The following is a 27,349-nucleotide window of genomic DNA, read 5'->3' on the forward strand; positions in this document are numbered from 1 at the left end:
GACACAGATGACTGACCACCTTGCCTAATTACTTCCCAGGCACACACCCACCTTTTGCTCATTTAGGTTCACGCCATCTACTTCACAGCAAGTGAAGGATTCCTTTACCAGGCCCATTTTCCAATCAGCAAGAATTTCTTTGTTTATCTGCACCACTAGCATTTGTCTTTGCCACCCAAGACTAACACAACTGAGATAAGAACTAGGTGATCCCTCAGAAAAGTATGTGAGCTCTACAACATGTGATCATCCCTTTCCCCTCTAATCTTATTCCTAAGCCATTAGAATACAAGAAAAAAAAAAGGGTAAATCAAAATGCATCAGAAAAAATAGCCCACTTTCATGTGTTTACAAACTGAGCTGAAATAAACTTAACTCTAAGGTAGTAATTTTAATTTTTAATTAGGGAGTAATTCTTTTAAAAACACACTTATTGGGTGTGTGCCCTGTGCCCAAGATTGTGCCAAGAGTAAGGATATCATGCCAGCTCTCTGTCTCAGCAACTTGCCTTCCTGGCAGGGATATCCCATGGGCACCACCCCATAATATGAAGGGCACCTTCCAAGGAAGAAGCATGTGCAGTCAAGACAAGATGGCCTTTGGGGCCCATGAGGCCCCAGCTTGCTTACCTCAGCCCTCAGTGTTGGGAATGGAACCCTAAACCTTGTGCATGCTGTGTGAGCCCAGAGCTACATCCCCAACCAGAGCTGGCTTTTGAAGGAAGAGTGGGAGTTACTTAGACTGGGAAATACAGGGTGGACATGCAGGGAGAGGGAAGACCACGTAGGCCTTCTCAGAGGTGCTAAATAGCATAAGCCTCAAGTATGTAGGAAGAGCTAAAGACAAGAGCACATGTGAAAGAGAGGTGGAAACGTCAGAGAGTTTGGCAAGGGCCTTGTGCCCTAAATGCTAAGCCACAGACTAGTATCTACTGATGTGCTGGATACTGAAAGTAACAGGAAGCATTGTCAGAGTCTTTAGTATCAGAGTGCCACGCTCAGGTTTGTATTCAGACAGGTCACTCTAGCAGCCTCAGGGAAGCAGGATTCCAGATGTGAGGAGAGCAGAAACTGGAGGGTGGATAATGAGGCTCCAAGAAATTGGTGCTTCATCAGATACACCTGACTCAGTGTTCTAGATGCCTGCATCAACCCCTCTCCTCACCCCAGCCTTTTGCAGCAACCCCTCCCCTCACCCCAGCCCCTGCAAGTTGCTTATCTGCTTCCTATCCTGATGGTCTTTCTTTTTGCAGAATGTCTTATAATGAAATCATATGGTCACAGGCTTTCTGAGTCTGACTTTTTTCATTTAGCAGAATGCATCTGAGATTCATCCATATTGTTGCAGGTATCAATTGTTCCTTCTTTTTTGTTGTTATAGCTGTAGTTGGCTATAACAGTTTATTTATTCATTCCCTAGCCAGGGACATTTGAATTGTTTCCAAGTTTTTGGAGGTGATGAATAAAGCTATTATAAATATTCATACACAGGTTTTATGAGACTATAACTTTCTTTAAACTCAGGCAAATACTTATCAGTGGGATTGCTGGGTTGCATGATAAATATGTATTTCATTTTACAAACAGCCAAACTCTTTTCTATAGTGACTGTACTGCCCAACATTCCCACTTAAAACGTAAGAGAATTCTAATTGCTCTATATCCTTGTCAGCACTTGGAATTATCGTTGTTCCTCATTTTAGGCAAAGTACTAGGTATATAAAGTTTTATATTTCATCCTGGTTTTAACTTGTATTTTCTTAATGACTTATAGTGTTGACTATCTCTAGACTGAAAATATTGACTGGCACACAGTAATGGACATCCAATAAATATCTCTTACATAAATAAATATTGCTATCCTTATCACTACCATTTTTGCAAGAAGAGATGAGAAATTGTACCAAAGAGTGGCAATTAGATAGAAGAAATATTAAGGAGAAAGAAGTGATGGTTCTTGGTGACAGAGACACTCCCATTTCTCAACTGAGCCATCTGATAAATATGATTCCCATCATGATATAGGGAATATAACAAAGTGAGAAAGAAGAGATGAATTCCAGTTTTGGACAGGCTGAGCCTGAGATAACCATTAGCCAATCAAGTGGACAGTACTGTGTACCATGAGAGAGACTTTGTACTCCCAGTACTTACAGATTTAGGAGTTCATAGCATATCTTCTTTGGTGTATATCTTTTCTCATTTCTTACAACATCTCTGTATCATAAGGAAGAGATGAGGAAGTGCCTTCCAGAAGACTGGCCTTCCTGAGTTCACAGTGTTAATTAGCGATTTGCCAAGACTTGAATTCACACTCTCCAAGGGCTGTGTTTGGCACTTAATGAGGAAGAGGAAAACATGTCACATAGGAACAGGACCCCTTCCAGGCAGATGCCATTTCCTGGGGCTAATGTGGGCCAGGCTAGATCACATAGTCGGCCAAGCAGAAAACAAATGGATTTGGGCCTCTCCTCTCCTCTCAGGAAAGTGTTCTCATGCAGGGCACAAACATGTGTGCAGACCTTGTCTTTCATGCCAGCTCCTGTGCTTCTTCAACTTCACAGTGAAACTCCTGATTCTACTGGTCAGCAAAATCAGTGTTGTTATTTAGAGCTAAGCCTTGTTTATGTATTAATACAGGTTACGGATGCACACAGAAGGGAACCTCAATGGATAAATGTCTCTGGGCATAAATATATCAGCTCTAAATTATGTTTGTCCCACTTTTAAGGTGTTTTATGGTCACTATCAATTTCATAATGCCTTTCAAGTGCAAAAATAATAAGCACACTGTATGTGGTAAGAGGCAAGTGGATACAATAGAATGAAATTTAAATTTACAGGGATGCATCGTGTATAAATATCATATTGGATGTACATGCTATCCAGTCTAAGAAGAAAGGAGCTTTCATACATGCATGTATAGGGGCTGGGGATTTAGCTCAGCGGCAAAAAGCGCCTGCCTGGCAAGCGCAAGGTCGTGAGTTCGGTTCCTGGTACCGGAGAAAAACCGTACATGCATGTATAAATTAATATGATAATATTCTCTAAGAAATCCCTATACAGCAATTCCTCCCTTGTGTGTGCTTTTGTTCTCCATGATTGCAATTACCTGTGGTCAACTTTAGTCTCAAAATATTAAATGGAAAAATTCCAAAAAATAGACAATTTATAAATTTTATTCTGAGTAGCACCGTGAAACCTTGTGCCACCACCCCACCCCACTTGGGGTTCAGTCATCCCTGCATTTCCAGCACAGGGTATCTGCCATCTGCACCAGGCCCCTTCAGGCACTGGGAAACCACCCTCACTTACCAAGATGATCATCACAGAACTCCCGAGCTTGTATCCAAGTGACCCTGCTTTACTGAATAATGATCCCAGAGCACAAGGGTAGTGATGCTGGCAAGTGGAATATGCCAAACAGAAGCTGTAAGTTGCTTCCTTTATGGGAAAGATGGAAGTTGTTGACTTCATAAAAAAGGGAAAAAATTGTATGTTGAATTTGCTAAGACTCACCATACAAGAAGACATTTTTGTGTGTAAGGCAACGTTCATATCATATATTATAGCATATTGTTACAATTTTTCTATTTAACTATTAATTATTTCTAATCCATGCCTAATTTATAAATTAAATTTTACCGTAGATATGTGTGTATAGGAAAAATATGACACATAGAATTCAATATTCTACAATTTCAGGCATCCACAGGGGAAATCTCAGCATGTATCCCCCCACCACTGGATCAACTCAAACTTTACCATAGGGCAAGAGATGAGGCTTCCGTTTCCCTACTCACTCTGCTCCCTGCATAGCACAGGAGGACTCAGTTAACACAGGGTGCCTGTGCTCTATAGTGCCTACTTGCTTCCTTCATGTGAGGGACTGAGGGGAAGGTGGTCAAAGAGTGAAGAGGAGGGCCAGGGATATAGCTCAGTGTCCTGGAGCCTGCCTGGCAAGTGTGAGGTCCTGAGTTTGATTCCTAGTACAAAAAAAAAAAAAGAATGAAGAGGAGATCAAATACAGGGGGAGGTCTTCACCTCACCTCTACCACTGAACACTGAAATGTAGCAATGGGTCAGAAGAACAGATACACAAGCACTAGAAAATTGAGAGACCCTTTCCTGGCTTTTGAGATTCTGACAGTCTCTGTTATTGAAGCTTATGAGTATGAAGAAAAGGAGGAAGCAGTCACAGAATTACAATAGTTAACAAATATGATTATAAATTCATTTGTTATGCACCATCCTAACAGCTTTGTCCGTGCTAACTCCCTTAATTTTCACAGTGTGCTGCGGTTTATTTCATTAGTAACCCCTCTCCACAGGTGACCAATCCGAGGCACAAGCAGAGAAAGATCATACCAAACCAGTGTCTGGAAGAACCTATATTGAACCAGAGTCCGTGCAATTACCTACCATACTATCCTATCTCATGAGGAGGTATTTCTATCAGCATGTGTACATTTATTTGCTCACATAAACCCTGACAAGTTCATATAAGAATGTACCTGAGGAAGCTGTGATGATCTATGAAGACTAAATCCTGCCCCCTCACTGTGCCTCAAAGAAAGGGGAAAATCTCCATTTCATCTGCTGCGTAGAAGCAAGGCTTGTGATGTTGGACATCAAAGTTGGCCCTTACACAAGGCAGAACACTTCAAGGAAGAGAAGCAGGTCCATCCTCCAGTCAGAACAGACACAAGTACCAATCCTAGTGGCTTTGACAACAAAGAGAAAATTAACTCATCCACTGCTGGCCCGTAGCTCCTTGACCAGATGTGGCAGCAGGGGGAGGGCTTGTGCTTGAGAGCTGCTTTAGACACACTCCAGCCCGGCCTGCATTCTTGCTGGTCAAGGACCAGGCCTTCTGTGTACCCCTTTTCTCCCTTCCTCTTTCATCAGGATATCTGGCTACTGCAACCTCTGGAAGACAAGAACAGATGTCTGGCCTCTTAAATACAACACAGCAGATGGACCTTGTTCTTGGGAAACAGAAAAAAATACAATCTCATCAGCAAGAGGCACTTCTTTTGATAAACATGGAGCTTGTAGATGGCTAGGTGTGGCCCCCTTACCTTTCTTTCAACCCTCCAGGCTGAACACATGAGCAGTCCACCTACTGTCTGCCCTCATAGTCTCCTAGACAGGGATGGGCATTGCCTGCACTCAGGTGATATGTAGTCCTGGACTGCAGAACTTGCAGAAAGGCTTTAAGCTCAAGGGGGGTCCAGTCGATTACCCTGAGATGAGGGTTTGGGATACAGACCTCCAAAATCACTGGAGCCTCAACTCATAGCTAGATGTCATGCCCAGCTGGGTTGGGGCAAAAGATCCCTATGCCTGCTCCTCACCGGGCCCCTCCCCAGCCAGCAGTGTCACGCCATGTCCAGCAGCTTCTCAGAATGCAGAGCCGTGCAGCTTGAGCGATGGAAGTGGGGAGTCTGAGTCTGGTGAGGACCGGCTTTTCAAGGAGTAGCATTGCAAGTTAACCCTTCCCCAAGTGTCCTTCTAGCAGACTTCCTGCATCCAATTAAAACTCTGTGAAAGCCAGCCCGCTGATAGGACATACTCAACACAACTCAACAGCCCTCAAGTTACAAAGGGTATCATTCTTGTTTGTCAAAATGCTACACAAGTGGGCCAGAGCCAGGTCTGTCTGATTCTAACCAGCCACTGCACTGTAATGACTCCTGCATACAGGGAGAGGGGCAAGAGAAGGAGGATGAAGGCTCAAGAAAGGGTTTTCCTTGGTAGGCTGCTTAGCAATCATGATGCTACAGCAGAACCTTGTAGCACAAAGCACGACACCTTGGAGTCTGTATGCCCACTAGCATTAAAGGCAGGATCACCAGAGGGGCACTAATGGGAGGTGATGGTGTCTTTGGGTGGGGGGTGCCTGGTAGGAGGTACTGTTTTCACTGGGGTTATGTCCTGAAAGAGACACCAGCATCTTCTTCCTGTCTTTGCATTCTGGTTCAGGAGGTGTGTGGTTTGTTGTGCTTGAGCTCCCACCCTGATATTTGCTTCATCAGCAACACACAACTACGAAGGTGGGAGCTTGCAGAACTATGAGGCAAAATAAACCTTTCCTCTTTATAAGTTACTTGTCTCAGGTATTCCATTACAGTGACAGAAAACAGACTAGTAGACAAAAGTTACTGGGCTCTGCACAATTCTTTAAAAATCTCTGAGAATGGAGAGTCCACCAGCTCCCTAGGCAGCCCATGTGGTGGTTTCTGAAATGGTCCTCTTTCATAGCAGTAAGGATCAGAGGGCCCAAATGTTCTGCATTCTAACTTGTGTAGACATCGATTTAATTGCTTTTGTAATCTACTTCAGGCCCAGTGTAAATAGTAAAAGAAAAGCAAACTGACCTGAGTATCCCAGAGGGTTAGTGATTTCTGAAATTTTAACTGGGTTGTCCACAAGGTATTTTTCTTTTAAACATTTTCACTCTTCCAACAGTAAGACACTTCCTGGGTTAGTTTATGATGTCAACTCACCTAATGCTGCAATAAAGAAATGGATGAATCAGTGATACTCAAAAAAAACCCTTACAGCAGCTCATAGATAAAGCTCTTTTTTATCTTTCATATGCACACCAAACATGAAATCAGCTAACCTCTCAGGAAAACAAGCCCCACACTGCCTTCTGTGGCAGGAGGTCAGAGCTTCCTATACAATAGAGGTGCCAGAAATTGCAGAGAAACTAAGATAGGCTGACCAGAAACAAGTATTAAATTAGGCATGTGTGTGCATGTATGTGTATGTCTGAGAGACAGAGACAAGGAGGGAGACAGATAGACACACACACACACACACAGAGAGAGAGAGAGAGAGAGAGAGAGAGAGAGAGAGAGAGAGAGAGAGAGAGAAATCCCTGTGCATAACCCTACATGTAATTCTTGGAGTTCTGGACCTCACTGACTATCCAAATATGTTTCTGAACTCTTCTTACTCCCCCTTTGCTGTAAAAGGGAGAGAACCCTGTGTTGTAAGCACATCAAATCAAGTCAGAATGATGCCTTTCATAGGTCTAATGGTCTCAGTTTAGCAATAGAGCTGTGGAACTGAATTACCTGTCTGTCCCTCTGAACATTTCCCTATCTGAGCTCCTTCCCCATGGCAAAGGCAATATAAAATTCACCTCCCCTATCATGGCATGAAGCTTTTACTTAGGTCAAGGAAGAGATGTCTCCACAGCCTCAGTTGCCCGCAGAGGGTCTTTAGCACTCCATGACTTAGCAGCAGCATCATTCAATCCTTGTCTCTCAGGATGCTTAATGGGGATATACGGCCCATGTAAGAGAGACAAATAACAGTGGGGGGAGATAAATGAAGATGCATGAAGCTGAGATATGAGAGACGATGTACAGCCAGTGAGGCAGAAATACTGAAGAAGAATGCAGGCAGCAAGAATGACCAAGAGCTTGTAATGGTCTCATTGCATCAGGAGAATTCCAGCCCCTGGGAGTGGTCTTGTAAGCTTAACCTGGTGAAAGTGCCACAAGTTAGGATCCCTTTTGTTTTCTCGGTCCTAGAAAACATGATATGTGGGAATGAGCAAGGGCTCTGGCAGAAGACGAGCCCCAAGTTAAGTCCTATCACTCTCCAGCTGCGTATGTGAGTGCCTCTGCCACTCATGCTCTGTGTTCCAAGAGTCCCCACGGTGGTGTCAGGGTGCTGGAGAGAAAACTGGTTCACAGCAGGTGAGGCCAGTTCCCAGATTTATGGCTTTCTACTGAGTGTGGTTCACAAGAAAAAGAGACTAAAGGGAAAAGAAGTGCTAAAAGACAGAAGATGCAAAGAGAATGGAAAATTCACCTGCTTTGCCTTGCTGCTTGATTGCACTTAGCCTACTCCTTTCTCCATGTGCAGATTTTCCCTTTGACCCATCACATCACAGTGGTACTGTGGAGAACCTCCTCATTGTCCTCCCCCAGCTCCAAATGTGATTGTGCTTACTAGCAAGCAGCACAGGCCGTACAGAGGTGACTTCCCTAAATTGGCTTCCAGTGTAATAAGCGAATTTAGCCAAGGCTGTGTACATGTCTTCATGATAGCAAGTGGGTGGCATTGAGCTGGCATTGCTCTTTGCCAGTGGCCACAGTTGAGCACAGATAAGCAGGCCATGAGACTGTGGAGCTGAGATATGAGATAACATCTCCACTGAGGCCTGTCTGACTCCAGAGAAAGCTCCTTCCCAGAACTGGCTACAACGCAGATTACAAATTAACCGCAGCCTGAATCTGGCTGTTCTGTCCCCTTTGCAAGAATGATTTGTTCCCTCTTTTACAAGCCTTACCCACCTAACCGCTTGTGTAGCACATCCAGCCTCAATCCCCTCACCATTTTCCTCCATGAAATGTAATCATTAAATACAAGGTTCTGGCTGCTGCCTCATGGCTGTTTGTTTCCCATGAACAATTGGCCATCCAGTGCCTGTTCCCACCATTTTGGCTCTTGCTCTTTTTTTTTTTTGCCATGCACTGGCAGGAGATTGGAGCTCACTGCAGGGGTCCCTAATATGGCACCACATTTGCTTTCCCTCTTTCTCTGTCCTTCACAAGCTTCCTCTTCCCTTATTTATACACTCTCTGTTTGCAGGGGTACCATACCTAGTGTTCACAGCCAACGCAGCCCTCTCACCTCCAGCAGGAATAGGCTGCCCAGTGCAAGCCAGCAGGATTCTGCAGAAATAAGCCATATAGCCTCCAAGGCTAGGTCATAAAAGCTGTGAGTTTTCTGCTGTGGTTTCTCTTAGAACTCTTACTTTAGAGGAATTCAGCGGGCATGTTGTGAGGACTCTCATAAAGTAGCCCTATGGAGGGGTTCATATGAAAAGAAACTAGGGCCTTCTATGTACAGCTTGTGTCAGGAAGCCATCTTCAAAATGGACTTCCATCCTTCATAAAGCCTTAGATGATGATGGCAGCTTGAGCCAGCAGATTGACTGCAAATTCCTCAACAAACTCCAGCCAGAACTACCCAGCAAAGCCACTCTTGGATCCTGAGTCAGAGAAACTGAGACAATGCATGCATATTGTTTTAAGCCATTAAGCATGGAGTAATTTGTCACACAGAAATAGAAAACAATATAATCTACCATCACACATCTGAGCTTCTTACCACTGTGCCCTGTTGACTCTCTGACTGTATCACAGTAGATCATTAACACTGAGACCTTTACCCTTGGGACAGAAGTTTAAGAATTTGTACTGTGGCTTCCATGAACTGAACACTTTTGCATGCTATGCACACTGAATATTCTACCAAGATCATATTTCTTTCCTGCAAAGAAGCTTAGTCCAGAAACTGCTTACATTTGATTACTACTACACTATGTTGCTTAAGAATTTCCATATTCAGCATCTACCTCAACCTTTATCATAATTTTATGGAGTAGGAAGGGCAAAATATTTGTCCTCCTTTATAAATGAGGACATTAAGGTTCAATTCATGTAACCACTTTGCCCAAAGACTTGGTTACTTAGTGGCAAACCCGGGATTGGAAACCTAGTACTTCCCATTGCTCTGCCTTTACAACACAGGCAAAGCAAATATCCACTGATTCTAACTTTATGACTACACATCTGGCAATTCAACATGGACCCAAATGCAATGGACGTTTTTGAAATGAAGCATTTATAAACAGATCCATATGAAAAATGAAATGCTACCAGTTTTCCCATTTAACTGCTGCTGTATAACAGAGCACCCCAACATTTAGAGCCTCACGTTAACAGTGCATTATTCTCTCCTCTACTCTTCTGGGTTGATAGGGTCAGCTTGGTAGTTCTCGCCTGAGGTCTTCCATGGGATGGCAGTCATATGGCAGTGGAGACTGAGTCATTTGAAATGTCACTCATATGCCTGTTGAAGTGTTGGGGTGGCTAAAAATGATGGGAGTCGGTTGATCATCGCTCTCTTCATGTAGCTGTTCCATGTGGCTAAGATTTTGATTCATTGCAGCCAGGCAGCCTTAAGCTAATCAAACTTCTATACTATAACTACATTCTTCTATGCATTCCAAGTCTTCTAAAAGATTCCAGCAGAGCTGCATGTCTTCTTACAGTCTAACCTCCAAAGCCCTGGAATTTTGCTTCCCAACTTGGTAAGCAAGCTGCAAAGGCTGGTATGAACTCCACGGAAGAGTAGAAACAAATGCCACCTCCATGGCGTAATACACACAACAAAGGAAGGAAAGGATGGTGGCCGTGATCACAGTAGGCTTCCATAGTCCACCTTGGCTCCAATATATGATGCTGTGGGCTGGTAAGCTCTCTGTTGCTGGAACAAAATACCTGACAAACACAATTTAAAGGAAGAGAGGTTTATTTTGACACATGGTTTCAGAGGCTTCAGTCTTCATTTGGCTGGCTCCAAGGCAGAAATACCATGGCAGAGGGAAGCTCACCTCATGGCAACCAGAAAGCAGACAGCAAAGGAAGAACCAGAGAAACTCTTTCCATCTAAGTTAGGTCCTGATACAAGTGAGGCTCATTTGGAAATGATCCTGGCATAGCTTCTCAAATGCACTTTCCTTTGATCTGAATAGCAGTGAAATGAAGATAACCATCTGCCACTCATCCCAAAGGCAAGGCATCACAGGACCATCCAGACACACTTTGGTGTTCTAAAGGAGGGAAACACTGAGTGGTATACAGCAGTCATGGTTTTGTAGGAATTCTGAAATTCTGAAGGGAACATGTTATCAATTTCATGGCCTGGTACTGCTTCCAGAAAATAATTTTTTATTTTTCCCTCTAAGCTCTTGGTTCCATCCTCTGAATTTTCTTTTCTTTTGCCTAAGAAGTGTTTCCTTAGTTTCTTCTGGCTAATGGAATAGGTATGTAAAGGTTACTTTATATACTGTCCCTTTTCTTTTTGGTCCAACAATTCCTTCAAAAGTTGAGTGGGTTTCCTGAATATCAGATTATAGTCTACTCACTAAGACAGATGTTGTAGTTATGTTTTTTCTTTGAAATGGTCCCTTTCCCTTTTCTCCAGTGGCCTCAAGGTACTAATACTTAAGAACCTCAGGATTTTTAGATACATTTTTTTATACTTCAAGGGTTTGCTCCTAATGCAAAACAAAAGGCTTTATACCTTTGATACTTTTACTCTGAAACCATGCTTCAGGCATTATGGTCTGGATTTTCTCCTTCCTGAGGGTTTTTCTAGTCTGAGAATCTTTTGCTAGGGGAGACTAAGGATGGAAAAACAATTTAATTTTGAACCTAGTGAGCCAGGATTCATTTACGTGCCCTCTATATCCTGCTTGGAAATGAAATGGCTCTTTCTTTAGTTTATCTCTATCCATTTTATAGTAGGCAACTAGAATAAGCCAGTTGGCACCTTTTGCATCCTGCCTGCAGTCCTTGTCTGCTCCCAGGAGTTCATAAGCTGCTTTTTTCATTTCCACAGAATCCCAGCAGCAACGCCATGGAGATTCCCCACATATATCACCGGTGATCCCATGTCTTTAACCTCCAGCAACATTTTCTTCTCTATCTTTTGCAACATTTTCTTCTCTATCTTTCAAGCCCTCACAGAGAGTCTCTTTGAGGTATTTCTAGATTTTGCTAACATAATTCCTGTGGATATTCCAACTTCCACTAATTGGTTGGTCTGAAAACACATACCACATGTTTTAAGTTTATGTTATAGCAGCACTTCACCATGAGGCACCAAAATTATGTTCCAATTATCAATTTCTTCTTGCAAAACTATTTTAAAATTTAGTGGCTTAAAGCAGCAATATATTATTTCTCACATTTCCAAGAGTTGACGGATTTATCTGAGTCGTGGTTACATGATGGACTTCTCCTATGGCTCTGGCGAGATGGAAGCTGAAACAAGAGTAAGCTGAGGATTTCTCCACTCTTGTACATGGCATAGATGACTTGGGGAGCTAGAGATTGGGCAGGGGGCAGCTGTCTTCACAGCTTTTCCACATGGTCGCACTCAGGGTAGTTGGACTTCTTACACGTGGCTTGATTCCCGCAGGATGATCAGAGGTCCAGGCAAATCACCACCCCAGAGGCTACCAAACCCCAGTTCACAGCACCCTTAGTGTCTCAATATCTTTCTCACAATCTCCCAGGACAAAAATAAAGAAGCAACAACCTAAGGGCTTCTTTACTAAGTAGTTAGGTGAAACATATTAAGTGTTTAAGTCCTAATAACTTAATAGCTGTTTGAAAATAAGAACATGAATAGAGAGAAAATATATTATTATTTTATTTGTAAATAATTGTAAATTCTCACTAAGGATACATGCCTCTGTTGATTGTCTCAAGGCTTAGAATCAAAGTGGACACCATTATATGATTTCCAATAATTTCTCTATGATCTTTATTCTTTTATATCACATGAACTAAAAAGCAAGCCATGTAAAGATAATTAAATCATCAAAATGAATGCAGCATGCTATTGAAACTGCACAATATTTAAACTAATAGTTTTGGGAGTGTCCAGTAAATGTCTATGTATTTTCCTCAGATTTTTAAAATAACTCCAGTGCCCTCTGAGTTTGTTTTGATGTTAACCCCAAGCGTCCCCAGCACAGAGTTTGGAAACCACTCTTCCACACCAATCAATCCTGGAACCCAGTTAGGAATTTGAAGAAAATAGCTTCCATTTAGTCTTATCTTTACTTTCTTATCCCTATCTCCCCAAAGATGTCAGATAAATGTATATAATAGACTAGACTTCTCTTTCAACATCAGTACAGCAGGTAAGCAGAATGAGATAGTCTGAGTCTCTGTCCTATGCCTAGGCATAATTCTTCAGAATATTGAGGATGTCACTATCTGTTTGCATATCATTTAGAGATAGCATACAGTTCTCATACCTCTGAGCTGTTATACCCAGGTACCTCTCAGAATACCTAAGAAAGAGTAGATATTCAATACATATTTTTAACAAATGAATACCGATATGGCTACAGACATCAGTATGAGAAAATGGAAGGGAACTTTCCAAAGGAATTGTATCAGCTTGCCAGAGCAGCCATAACAAAATACTGAAGATCAGGTGTCTTGAAAACAGAAACTTGTTTTCCAGTAGTTCTAGAAACTGGAAGTCCAAGCTCAACTTATTAGAAAGGCTGGGTTCTCTGGGGCCTAAGTCATTAGCTCAGCAAGGGCTGCCTTCTTGCTGGCTCCATACAGCCTTTCTTCTGTGTACATACAGCCCCAGTGTTTCTGCTTTTTGTAGGAACACCAGTCATTAAAGGCCCACTGCATTAAGGGCCCACATTAATGACATCATTTAACTTTAATTACCTCATCAAATACCCTGGCTTCAGATATAGTTATTTTGGGGGCTAGGGCTTCAATCCTCAACTATTAATTTTAGGGAGAGCACAATTTAATGTATAAGAGAGGTATATTAGGGGGTACACCCCTGTATTACTTTATTAAAAAGTTTTTCTTCTGAAGCATCTGTTCTTAATTTTTATGCATTTGATTCCAGATGTCCTTGAGCCCTAGATGTTGCAGACAAAAATATCATGCATGCATTTTTCTGTGGAGTGGGGTTGACATTTGCTGATGTAAACCTTGTATACACCCTGGAAAGATTTTTGATAAATATCAAGTCCCATACTCAGAAATTCTACTTTAGTTCATGTTGAATGACTATCAGACATAGGTATTTTTGTAACAGTCTCCATTTGGTTCTACTGTACTGCCAAGATTGAGAATCCCTGCCGTAAAGTCCTTCTATCTAAATGGCAGTCAGAATACCAGCAGTGTCTGCATCTCCTGTGAACTTACTACAAATGCCCAATCCCCCCCAAAATCTATAGAATTTTCATTTCAGCATGATTCACAGGTATGATATACCTATTAAATCTTGAGAAACATTTGTCTATAATTTTCCAGTCATGGAACTATGATAAAAAATTTTAAATCCACTAAGAAATTTCTCTGAATATGAGTTAAGGATATGCAATACAGCAATCTTGTTCTTTTATCTGTCATAAGTTTGTACTTCTCTAAGAGAAAGATCATGTCTAAAGGTAAAAGCCAATTACAGACGACTAATCCACAGAGTAACAGCATGATGAATTGCATTCTGGCTCAATCCACAGATGCCCTAGTACTCACCTCTGCTGTAGCTACTGTGAATATTTACTCAACAATCAACCTTAATTTGTCTACACAGCGTCCACCTTCAAAAGATGCAGGTAGCTCTTAGCAAAGCAGATAGTGGCTGAGTTGTGTCAATATTGAAAATTAAGAAGAGAGAAAGGTCAGAAGAAGAGAGTAGGAAGAAAGGAGAAAGTGAGAAAGTGGGAGGCAGGTCATTTCATGAACATTAGAATCTTGCTCCTACTATCTAGAACTTTCAGTTCATAATCCTTGGTCTCCTCTAAAGCAACTCCCATCTTTTTTTTTTTTTTTTTTTTTGGTCTTTTTGAGACAGGGTCTCACTACACAGTTCAGGCTGGCCTTGAGCTCACTTTGTAGCCCAGGCTGGTCTCAAACTCGCAACAATCCTCCTGCCTCAGCCTTCCGAGTGCTGGGATTACAGGTGTGCACCACCATGCCCAGCCCGCATCTCCCATCTTTTATCTGGTTATTTTTTTAATAAATAAGAAGGGAACTGATTCAGGGATGAGAAGTAAGAATAAAAAGTATCTTCTGTAAAGAGGAATAAATTACCAGAAAAATTACTTCACATAAAGGACGGTATGAATTTCACTGGACAAATTACTCTGTCATAATGAAATGGAACAATAATGATTCAAGGAGAATCAGAATTTTCCACCTTTAAGAAACTAATTTCAAAACTCAGTCCATCAACCAAGACTTCAAACTGGGATATTATTGTAAGCTACTATACACTTTTCCCCACATCACAAAAAGGAGTTTAGCTTTAGTTAATTTTTATGCTTTTGGAGGGGCCAAGAAACATTTACCCTTCAGGTCACCTTCTGGACCAGCCTCTTTTACCAAGGTTCTATCCCACTCTCACTCTCCAAGTATCCACCATCCTCATTACAGCCCATAGATATCAGTCCTGGACTAATGCTGGGTGCTCTTTGGAATTGGATTTCACCTAACCACCTGCCTCTTAGAACTTGTATCATGCAAAATACCAGATGGTTCAGCAATGATAGTGAAAAACATAAGTGAACAACTTTAGCATGCGAATATGTGGACAATATAATCCTATGAATATCAAAAAGATATCCTTTTATTATAAACTGTTTATTTATCCCTGTTAAAATTTTTATCCTAGGATCATTCATCTCTGATCACTAATACAGTCAGTATACATTAAATTAAATATGTCTTATATAAGATCATACAAAATATTTGGTATTATTCATCTAATAATTGTTTACTTACTGTGTAGCATGAGCCAGTAGTTATTTTAATTTTCTGTTTGTATGTTTCTATATTTTCTGTTTGTATCATTCTACATTCTTTTATTTTCAAACATTCTGTAATATATATTTAAGGAAGTTTCTTCTATATATAATATATCCAATCTGATGATCTTAGTATTTTCTTGTACTATTCAGGCCATTTCCATTCCATGTAATTACTGAAAGATATGAAATTTCCATCTACTAGATTATTGTCTATTTCTGTTTGACTGGTCTGTTTCACCTTCTTTTTCTCTCATTTTGCTTTTTAGTTATTATTATTTCATCCTATTGGTTTATAAATCACATTTTTAAGTAAATCTGGAGGTTACAATATACATTTTTATTTCATAACACTCTAATAAAGGTTAGTATGTTTACCACTGACTACAGTGCTAGAATAGTTTAAATCTATTTCCTCCCCTCCCAAACTTTGTATTTTTAATTAACATACAGTTTGATTCACCCTTATCTTAAACTCCACAAAACAAGGAACTATTGTTTTGCACAGGTGATGCACATGTTTTTGGTGCTCAAATAGTAACTCTTTTTGTTGCACTTAATTTATACCCATATTTATTTGCTCAGGTTATTTCTCTTGTATAAGAAGAAATGCTTTTGCCAAATCTTTTAGTGGAAATTTACTGGTAACAAGCTCTCTCATATTTTGTATGTCTACAAACACCTTTCTTTAATTTTTGAAGGATGATTTAACTACATAAATAATTCTATGCTATGAGAGTTATGGGAGTTCATTTGTTATTTCAGCATGTCATGTCCTCATTCTATTGTCTTCTGCTTCCCATTTTTTCTGTTCAAAAATCAGCTGTTAGCTCTGCATTGCTCCCTTAAAGATAATGTATATTTTTCCTTTGATTTAAAAATCAGTATTTTATCTATATTTTGTAGTTTTACATTGATGTGTCTACCTAGATTTCTTTATATTTTTTATTATTTCTCCTGCTTGACATTCATAGGACCTGTTAAATTTTTTCTAGTCAATTCTTGCTCTCATCTCTAATTACATTATTTTAGATTTTTAAGCTTTGTCTGTATATCCCTTCACTTATATTATTTCTTTTAATAGTTCTATGTTTTCTTTGTTCCCCAGTATAGATATTTTCTACTGACCTGTGTTTTTTCTGCTATGTCAAAGCTAATGATGTATCTATCTATTAAGTTCTTAATTTCAGCTATTGTATTTTTCAGTTCTTGGATTTACATTTAATATTGAAATATTTTATATTGTAGGTTCTTATTTTGAAATACTTTAAGACCCACATGATGCAAAAATAGGAGAGTTATCACATATCAATTCATAATATCTTAGGTTACCAAAGTATATAATTCAAACCAGGCAATGTTATTGGTACAGTGTCATTAATTGTAACTTTTATCATCACTTAGGTGTATGTATTTCTTTGAAATTGTATCACATAATGTAAATTTAACTATCACATTTCCAGTTGCTATTTTAAAAACTAAATTCCAATTCATTGCCAAAATTCTATTTTCCCCCTTTTCTCTCTATTTTCTTGAATATTTTGATCAGAGTTATTTTAAAATATTTTTAGTTTAAGAACCTAGGAGTAATTTTAGGGATGGAACTATTAATTAACTCTCCTAATCCCCTTCTTGCTTTTCAGTCCTATGTCTTGTCATGTCTCACAATATGTTAGTGAGTGAGTGACACAAAAAAATAATAAATTACAGAAGTATCAAATAATGTTACATTCATCCTGAGGGTATCCACATTTCTGAGCTAGGTAGCAAGGAGGCTGTCTTTTAAAGATCTCAGCTGAAAACTTGGGGTTTTTATGAGACATCATGTACCTTAGCAAGTCCTTAACCCTAATTTTTATCTGTTTTCTTCAGTTTTTCTTTTTTATTAGTACACGTTTGCATGATATTATTATATTTCTTATGGGGAGTTTGCACATATACATATATGTCCACCAAAGCCTATAGTTTCTCTTTAAAGATTTTCTGCTAAGCTTCTTAGCTTTTTGTTCCTGCAATCTCAGACTCTGGTAAATGTCTTAAGCAAACCTGGGTACATTTCACATTTAATTCTCCAGCCTTTCCTCTGGCCAGGATCCTACCCTCCAATCTCTAGTGGTTATCTCTATGGCCCTAGAAGTCCACTTGTTCCTGTGCATTTTAGCAGCAACGCTCAGCCTGAGGCCTGCCACCAAATTCTTAGCCTCTTGTTTTAAGCACAAAATCAGCAAATACACAAAGGCAGAAACAGCTGTGGAATATTGAGTTACATCCCTGGGGTTTCCTCTAAGGTATTTTGGACCTCCACTACTGAATGCCTTGGCATTTCTGAGGTCTTCAGATAGAAGTTTTCTAACTTGACATTTTTAGTTGCCCACAGAGAGAGCACTGCTCTGACATAACTTAATCTATCATAGTGAGAACCTGGAAATAGAAAATTCCCTAACTTTAGATCTTACATATTTATGGGTATTAAGACAAGAAAGGCAGACAACACACAACCAACAAAAACTAAATAAGATAATAACAGATAATAATCAATGCTATGATGGAAGTAAGAAGGCTGTTGTGAAAATTCTGAAACAGCTAATTTCCTCCCCTCTTACATCTGTGGATGTAAAAAGTGCCTTTACTTATAAAAAGTGCCTTTACTTTCTCTGGAGAGAAAAACTCTTATTACTCTCCCTCTATAGATAAGAGCATCTTTATCTCTTAGATATAATTGTTCTTCACTTTCTGACAATCAGATGACCTGGGGAGCCACAGGTTATAACAGGGAAGCAACACTAAATCTGACCATATCCTTAGGGACAACAAACTTTCACACAAAGGCACCTCACTAGCCCAAGTCAGAAAAGAGAAAGAAAATCTTCCAGGACTTCCTCATTACGCACATTTAATGCCTGCTAGGAAAGAAGCCACTGGAGGGCACTTTGGTTAATGGAGCTTCCCAGGTCTGTCTTTAGCAATTGGAAGAACCATCCATTCTGAAGCCTGCTTGGCTGCCATAATTCACGGGTCTCCCTAATTCAGATGGGTTGGGGATGCTGGACTCTGGAAATAAGCTTTCCCCACCACTGCACCTCACTCAGCTCCAGCATTACATCATTTCCAAAGCATTAAGCAGACTGCAACTCAAGAATCCTGCCGCTGGGTGACATCTGTAACATCTGACATCATTTAGAAGACACTGCAAGGGTAAAAGAGCACTTTTTTGACCAGGGACATAAATAATTCTGAGGATGAAATTAAGTTAAAAGGCTTTTCTTTTCCTAAATGGATTTGCAGAATTTGGCTTCCCAGCCAGACTTCTATGAGGATATCTGTCTCAGGAAGCTGAGGAGGTAACTTTGAGCAGTTGATACTAAACCATGAGGTGCTACTAGCAATGAAGGACACAGTGGGGTCTGGGCTGCACAGATGGTCTTCAACCTCTTAAGAAAGGAAGGGGAAGTTTTAGCTTAATTACACCTCTTGGTGCTCTCAGTGTCAATATGGACAGAAGTGAGGCAGAAGCTGGGTACCTGTTCCAGAAGGAAAACCTCTTGTTATGGCTTGTGTGTAGATGTCTCCCCAAAGCCTCACACAGTCATAGGTGGGGCTTTTTCAGAGGTGGCTGGATCTACAGTGTGTGCTGCTGGGATTGATTCATGGTATAATACTAGGATCAAAGGCACCAGGATTAAGTATGTGAGTGCCCCCCACCCTAAGTAGCCTGAATAAGATATAAGGGATAGAAGTAGCTGTGGTTGTCTCTTGCTTGCTTTGCTATCTCTGCCCACCATGAATTTTTTCTCTGCGATGCCCCTCTGCCATGCCACCTTACCTTGGAGACAGCCAATTATGGACTAAACCTCTACAAACTGTGAGCTAAATAAACATTTTTTTCTTTTAACTTTAGATGTCGGATATTTTGTGTCAGCAATGAAAGGAAAGTAACTAAGACAGCCTTCAGGTCCAGATATGTTTACCAAGGTCTTAAAAAGCTACACATGACCACCTCCTACCGAGACTTCCAGATGATCTCCACATAATCTCCACTTGGCAGATTGAGAAAGACTATGCAAACAGAGTCTGTGTTATCTCCCCAAACTCAGAGTCCATAGTAGGAAAGGAAAAAAGATTTAAAAGGAATCTTGATTCTAGTTTTTTCCTCAAGCTCACTGGAACTGCTACCAGGCCTTTGTCAATAACAACAATTCCCATCCCATCTCACTTCTGGCCCTAAGGAAAGAGCAAGATTGAGAATTCACACTGTATGGACACCTAGCAAGGATCTTTGTGTCCACCACCTGAGGCTGCCTGAACCTAGTATTCTGGAGGGACAACATGTAAGTCTAGAGATTGTAAGGGTGGCTGCATATGAGTAGCAGACCCAGCCTCTTGCCCCACACCCCTAGATCAACCACAGTTCTGTGAACTGAGCACGAACTGCAACACAGAGCAGTGTTATGAAAGAACAACAAGATGTTCCAATAGTTTTCATTCCACAACCAATTCTGCATTAGCAGAAGGCAGTGAGAAAAGTCTAGAATGCCTGTGATGATCTTAAGGATCATCTAAGAATTAGTCATTTTACAGATGAGAGTGTTGTTTCTTCAAACCACACTGGTAATCAGTGACAGGGATATTTGCTATGTAAACACTGGTAAGACACAGATTTAGTCACTGCAGGACACCTTCAATGTCCACCAAGAACTGGCACAAAGTGGATGCCTTCTGCAACCCAACAACTGCACTATGTCCCATCCAGGGTACTGAGATGTTGACATGCAGTCTCAGCCTATGAGGAACACACTGCCCTGGTAGAGGACTAGACACACAGAAGAATGGTACAAAGCAATATTGTTTCTGCCTGCATGGCTATATAAACAAGATGCCCAGCAAAGAATCCAGAGAGAAATAACACACACACTGCTGCCTATACCATTCCAATAATTAAGCAAGTAATGTACTAGAGTAAGAAGACAAAGTCATAGTGAATAAAATGCAGTTCCGGCCTTAAAATTCCAAGGCATCTTTTACCAAAATAACATGCAAAGAGACCACTGTGTTACAATAAATATGAACACAGGAGCTTTGGCAACAGTGGGAACATACAATGGGAACATTGGGAACACATGACCCAGGTCCGGAGATCAGTGGACATGACATGGAAGTTGAAATGAGTAGGGAGTAGAATTTATCCAGATGAAGGTAAAAGGGGGAGAAGTCCAAAGTCACCCTGGGAAAATAAAGTACTGTACATGGTTAAATGCTGACATACTTAAGATGGAACACAAATTTCCAAAGGAAATTAGAGCACAAGTTTTTTTTAAACATTATGATATTTCCCCCCAGTACTAAGAATTATATCCAGGGACAGTCTTCTGAGTTATACCACCAGTGCTTTTCATTAATATTTTATTTTACTTTTTATTTATTTACTTTGAGACAAGTTCTCATTTAGTTGCCATGTTGGTCTTGAACTTGTTCTCCTCCTGCCTCAGACTTCTGAGTAACTGGGATTACAGTGTACATCACACCACACAACTGGTACATGGAAAGAGCACCCCAACTGTATGCCTGACTTCAGCCAATGGTGCTTTGTCCGGTCCTAAGAGCAGTGGGAACCCACTGAAGTGTTTAAACAAAGGAACAAAATGCTCAGGCTTTTGTTTACACCCTCTTAACACACAACAGGGCCCAACAGGAGCCAGAGCTTGCCATTAGGATGTTGCTGGGATAATTAAAATGAAAAGATAATTCATATGAACTCCATAAGGATCTGTCTGAATGTTTGTTTCTAATTCAATAATTCAAAAAGTGGCCCAAAAGAAATCTTGAGGGAGTAAATGTGCAAAAACAATAAGGAACATAAAGTGAGTCCTGTGCCAGAATCTGGTAGTCAGTCAGATGCAGGAGATGAACAGAAGGTGTCAAAGGTGACACACAGGTTTGTGACTTGGACAAATGGCAAAGTGTGGGGTAAGAAGCTGTGACCCATGGTGATCTTAAGGCTGAGTGTACAGGTTGCATGTAGGTTTTTTCAGACAAAGGAGATAAAAAGAAAATAGCTATGAGACAATATTTTTATGAGTCTTATATGAGACTGCAGCTAAAATCTCTGACACTCTCCTTCCACATACCTCTGAAGAACCACAAAGACAAGAAGAAAGTGAAAAAAATGAAAGATCACTTAAGTTCATTATGGAAAAAGACATCCTGAAAAATGTCTGGGAGGCAGTTCACCTGAGTCTACGGAGCTGGAAAAGATGAAGAGGGAAGGGACAGAAGTCACTAGAAAAGGTACAGACACACAGAGGACATCCCCATTCTGACTGTTGTCCAGGAACATCCTTGTGCAGATCCGTGCCTGGCAGCCTGCAATGCAAACAAGGAAAGACTGAAGGAGAGTCTGGCAAATCCGATAAAGAGGGATGGGGGTGGGGGGACTGAGACAAAGGCACCTGGAGGCATGTGTCAGCTCAAACTCACCAGCTCAAAAACAAGCTCATTAATTATCCACCAGCCAGGGCTGAAACCACCCCCATGTAAACACCCGCATGCCACCCCCTAGGACAAACAGTCCTAAGCCCCACACCTCAGGCTTTTGCTGACACAGAACGCATAGCCAGCTCTGCTGTGGCTGGGAACAGCTTTTCCCCAAAGGACACAGACTCCAGAAACTGAAGCTTCACCCAGTACCCTCATTATTTCACATGTGTATACACTTGTCAGACAAAGCAGATGCCCAGCTTTTTTCTTAAGCATTTCATGCATTTTCTGCATTGTATCCAACCAAGTTCTGCAGGAGAGTAAAGAAATTAATTTCCGTCACCCACAAACTCTCTCTCACACACACAGAGCTTGTCATGTAGGTGCTCTCCAGTCTTAAGTACGAGCTCAGAGGGCACAGGCCAGCTTTGACAGCAAGGACTGACTATTTCATCCTATGCCCAGTCTTCTACTTCCTCACTCCCTCACAGCACAGCCCACCTTTCTGCTATTCCTCCGCTCTCACTCACTGCACTCAGAGTCCCTGAGTAGACTTCGCTGCATGCTCTAAATGCCAGGTTTCTCTGCTTGAAGAGACTTTTTCTCTCCATCTGACTCCAGCCATCACCATATCTGGTCTTAATTCCAACAGCATGTCTCCCCAGGGCCACTTATGCTCCTCCAAAGTATTCCCTATACCAAAACTGTCATTTCATTGTTTAAAATTCTTCAGAGGTCCCTTGACTTACAGACTGCATTTAATACAAATTCCTTAACTGGATCTTGGTCTTTCATAATCAGTGGTCTGTTGCTCTTCCAATTTATATCTTCCACATAATTCACTCTCACTTCCATTGTACCACATGCCCTAGGCAGGTCAGATTGTTTTGGATTCTCCACAGGTACCTGATCTTTCTTCCTTCCAGCCTCCATTGCTCTGTACATTCCCATACCTAAGAGCATTTTTTTGCTCCACCTCTTTGCCTAGCAAACTCTCATCCTTTCATTGTGGCCCTGTATTTTATTTCTTATGAGAAGTTTTCTCTGATTGAGCTTTCTTTCTTTTTTTTTTTTTTTTTTGGCTTTTCTCTGGTATCAGGAACCGAACTCACGACCTTGCGCTTGCCAGGCAGGCGCTTTTGCCGCTGAGCTAAATCCCCAGCCCCTGATTGAGCTTTCTGAAAGTCTTCATTGGGTGCACCTTCCATAAAGTCCAATGGGAGCCATGGGAGTTACAAACTGTAACTGCCTATTTCTGATAGTATCTCACACCAGATTGGTCCTTTAAGAGCAAGCATGTTGTGTTCCTTGATTACAGTTGTGGTGCCAGCTCCTACCAAGTACCTGCAACATAGCAATCCTTTAATTAATATTCACTGAATGAATGTACACAGACAGGCAACCAACAAAATGGTTGGTTAAGGTTATTTGTTTACAAGCAAGGAAAACCGCCTATAGACTACTGAAGCAATGATGAATTCTGGGGTAGGATACTGAGTACTCAGGTAGAAAATGTACAAAACCCAAGGCAGTTCTAGATGTCTCTGAAGCAAGAACACAGCTGTGGCTATGTGATAGAAGCAGGCTGGTAAAATGAATGAACACGTCCATTTAAATCTGTTTCACTCCACTTTAAGATTCAAATTCAAAAGGAAATATAGGATGGTCCTAACGTTAGTCACATGTTAACTAAGACAGCAGAGTAGCTGTTAACCAACTCCCATGGATTGAGTAGCAGGAAGAAGAGAAGTGTAGAGATATAAGAAGTGGATGCAGATGTTAGAGGCCAAAGCCAACAAGTGCCCATGACTGAACAATTCTGATTCCTTGCTGATAGTAGTTTAAACATTAAAATTATTGACTTTTATATGTGTGGTGGTTTCATGGGAGAGGGGGTAGGATGAGGTCAGTGTGATACCAGGTTTGCCTGAAGGCATGGTGAGTCTTTACACAGATTGCATCAGTAGGACCTGACAGCAGTAGGACCTTATAAACAGAGGGAAATGATAATAATTTATAATACATTGAAAAAACTGGGTTGCAGAAAGATACTTCAACCACCAAAAAATTTTATAAAGGGGCTTAGTAACTATCATTAAGAGTATATGAAGATTTCCTCTTTTCTTCTTTTCTATGACTAAAAGAGTCAGCACCTCTAAATGAAGTATGAGGAAATTAGAATCCACAACAGGATGTGTACATGGAATATAGAGACTGAGCTTTACACCTTCAATCCCATCCTCCTGTCTTGGGCAGTGTACAATGGACAGTAGCAACAGATCACATTTCAGTCAAGGAAATCAGGGCTTCACCATTTACTGACCAGACAACCTTGACAAAGCCATTTCTCTAAGCCTCAGTCTCCTATCTATACGATAAATCTAGTTATTTCATGCAGTTGTTTGGCTGCGATGGGATACTGTATGTCAGGCATTGAAAGCAGTTCCTGGCACATAATGACAGTAAAGCCCAGTAAATATTTGTTAGTTTTGAATGTGGCTATTTGATGTTTTTTTTCAGTGCTAATGATTTAACCCAGGGTCCATGCCTGCTAAGCACACACTCAACCACTGAGCTATATCCCTGACTCTGATGATGGTTTTCTTAGTGCAAAAGTTATTAGGAATACTTTTTTTGTATCACAGAAACTGACTTTTTCTTGGTTTTTAAATGAGAAAGGAGCTTGTCCTTCCTGGTGTGATGTAACTGGAGATCTGCTAAAGGCAGAGGTAGAAGCTAAATGGCATCTCCCGCTCTGCCTCCTCTCTGTGCACCCACAGTCCTCGTGAAATTGGCTCCTGTCTCCTGCCTGAGGCATCCCCTATCCGTTCTAAAAGGGAAATTAGGCAGCTCAGTAACATTTGGTAGCTGCTCCAGAAAGGAGACTTTGCCAAATCTACCATCTTTTTCTGTCTGACTTGCTGTGGTCCCCAAATATAGGCTGGCTGTTCTTAAGCCTCATGTATCCAATGGGAAGGCTAAAACAAGACATAGATGACGCATATAAATGGAAAGGAGTTGAAACAAACAGTAAGTGAAAAGAGGCAGTGGCCAGAGATCTAACTTTCGGTAAGTCTGCACTGCCTGACAGACTTCATTTGCTGACTTGGCAAGAGATTCATCCAGCATCCTAAGCCCCAATTTCCTTAAAAACAGAGGGAGCCTTCCAAGAGAAGCAACCATAGTATTATTTGCAACCATGTTGCTCAGCATCCCATGTGAGATGTCCTTTTTCACCGGCCTGCAGCCTGGGAAACCATGGAATCCAAACCTTGATGGTACTCTCCTCATTAGCATCGCTCTAGATTTCACTGTCCGTCAGGATGCCCCATAGGTGGTTGCTTCAGCAGCCTCCCTTCATCTTCCTGGGAGACTGACATGCTTAAAACAAGTCTGCTAATGTCACTATCAAGAAAATAGTGAGTCCACATTGGAGGTGACCTGGTTGTTTAGGGAGAGCTGTAGAGGATAAAGGGATACTGACACTGAGGTGGATGCCATCCACAGCACCCAAACAGAATGAATGGAGAGGCATGGCATGAATGAGACAGACTGTAGGCAGTGAAGGGCAGGAGAAGGGATGGAAATCTGGTGAGACAAGCCAACCTAGACCTTTCCATAAGAAGAGGACCGGAAGCCACTGCAGCTTAGAGAGGAACAGTAGTACAGCTTAGAGAAATAGATGCCTGGTACCACTGCTGCATGGACCTGAAGGACAAAAGAACTACACAGGCAGGGTCAGAAAGAGGAATTTGGTTCTTTAAATACTTACTAGACCCTGTGATGAGCTGTAATCATGCTATTTTATACTAATGCAACTGAATAAAAAGTTTCCCATCTGTTGTATCCTTCCACTTTGGAGAAACTTTTACTTAGTCTACTGGCTTCAATTTCATCTTCTCTAGGAAGCCTCTCAAAGAACGTTCATGACTGCTGCAGTAGTCTTCCTCTCCTAAGGGTAATTTATTTATTTCTCTTTATTTCTGTGTTGCAATGCACAACACATCTGTGACTTCTGGGCTGAAGATGTAGCTCAGTGGTTGAACCCTTGTGTAATGTAGTAGTTTATTTCTAGATGTTCCCCAAAGCCTCATGTGCTCATAGGTGGGACACTTGGGACGTAACTGGATCATGGGGGTGTGATATTCATCAATGAATTAGTTCATTGTTGAATTTATGGCTAAATGTGATGTTGGGAGGAGCTGGGTCACTAGGGGCGTTGCCTGAGAGAATCTTTTTGTTTCCTTTCAGGCCCCTCTGCCATGCCACTCTGCCTGCCAACTATAGACTGAAATGTCTACAAACTATGAGCTAAGATAAACCTCTCCTTTAATTTGCAGGTGTCAGGTATTATGTCTGAGTGAAGAGAAAAGTATCTAAATATCTAGCATGTGTGAGGCCCTGGGTTTGATCATCAGCATTGTAATATGTAACACACACACACACATATATATATATATATATATATATATATATATATATACATGTACGTATATATGTGTGTGTGTGTGCCATGATTTCCTTAGAAATAGGGGCAGTATTACACCCCCATGATCCAGTTACCTCCCAAATGTCCCACCTATGAGCACATGAGGCTTTGGGGTACATCTAGATATAAACTACTACATTGCACAAGGGTTCAACCACTGAGCTACATCTTTAGCCCAGATATCATAGATGGGCTGTGCATTGCAACATGGAAAAAATAGGAATAATGAGAAATAAATAAAATACCCTTAGGAGAGGAAGACAACTGCAGCCATCATGAACGTTCTTTGAGAGGCTTCCTAGAGAAGATGAAATTGAAGCCAGTAGACTAAGTAAAAGTTTCTCCAAAGTGGAAGGATACAACAGATGGGAAACTTTTTATTCAGTTGCATTAGTACCATATTGCGTATGATAATATTTTTTTGGAAGTAGCTGCATTATCAGCATATTCTTATTATACACTATAATATCTGTCTCAATCATTGTTTATTGAATGGAAGAATCAATAGATTGACAGGACATATCAAAAAAGAACTGAATGAACTGAGGTCATTCTAACTGCCTAAAAGGGCTAAAGGAAAGTGCACCTCCCAGCAGTTACCACCTCTGCTTTTCTCTTCCTGTCTTGGATCTGCTGCTTTCCATGATTGGTAGTAAAGCTGCTAAACCCCAACTGTGACATCTTCCCAAATCCCAAATCTCATGTTCATCTAGGCTTGAAGAGTCAGAAATACCACCAATGTTATGGCTTTACATCCTCTTCCCTTGTGTGAAAATATCCTCATTCAGTAAGGGTGACTCTTTCAATGGACTTAACCTAAGTACCTATGAAAACCTATCTTCAAGAGAAAGTTTTCCAGTAGAAGAATCAATGGAGATATTTATTTTTAAAAATTATTCTTCTTGGGGGCTGGGGATTTAGCTCAGCGGCAAAGCGCCTGCCTGGCAAGCGCAAGGTCGTGAGTTCGGTTCCCGGTACCGGAGAAAAACCAAAAAA

This window comes from Chinchilla lanigera, unplaced genomic scaffold, assembly GCF_000276665.1.
Source record: "Chinchilla lanigera isolate Chin_1 unplaced genomic scaffold, ChiLan1.0 scaffold00011, whole genome shotgun sequence".
Classification (NCBI taxonomy): domain Eukaryota; kingdom Metazoa; phylum Chordata; class Mammalia; order Rodentia; family Chinchillidae; genus Chinchilla; species Chinchilla lanigera.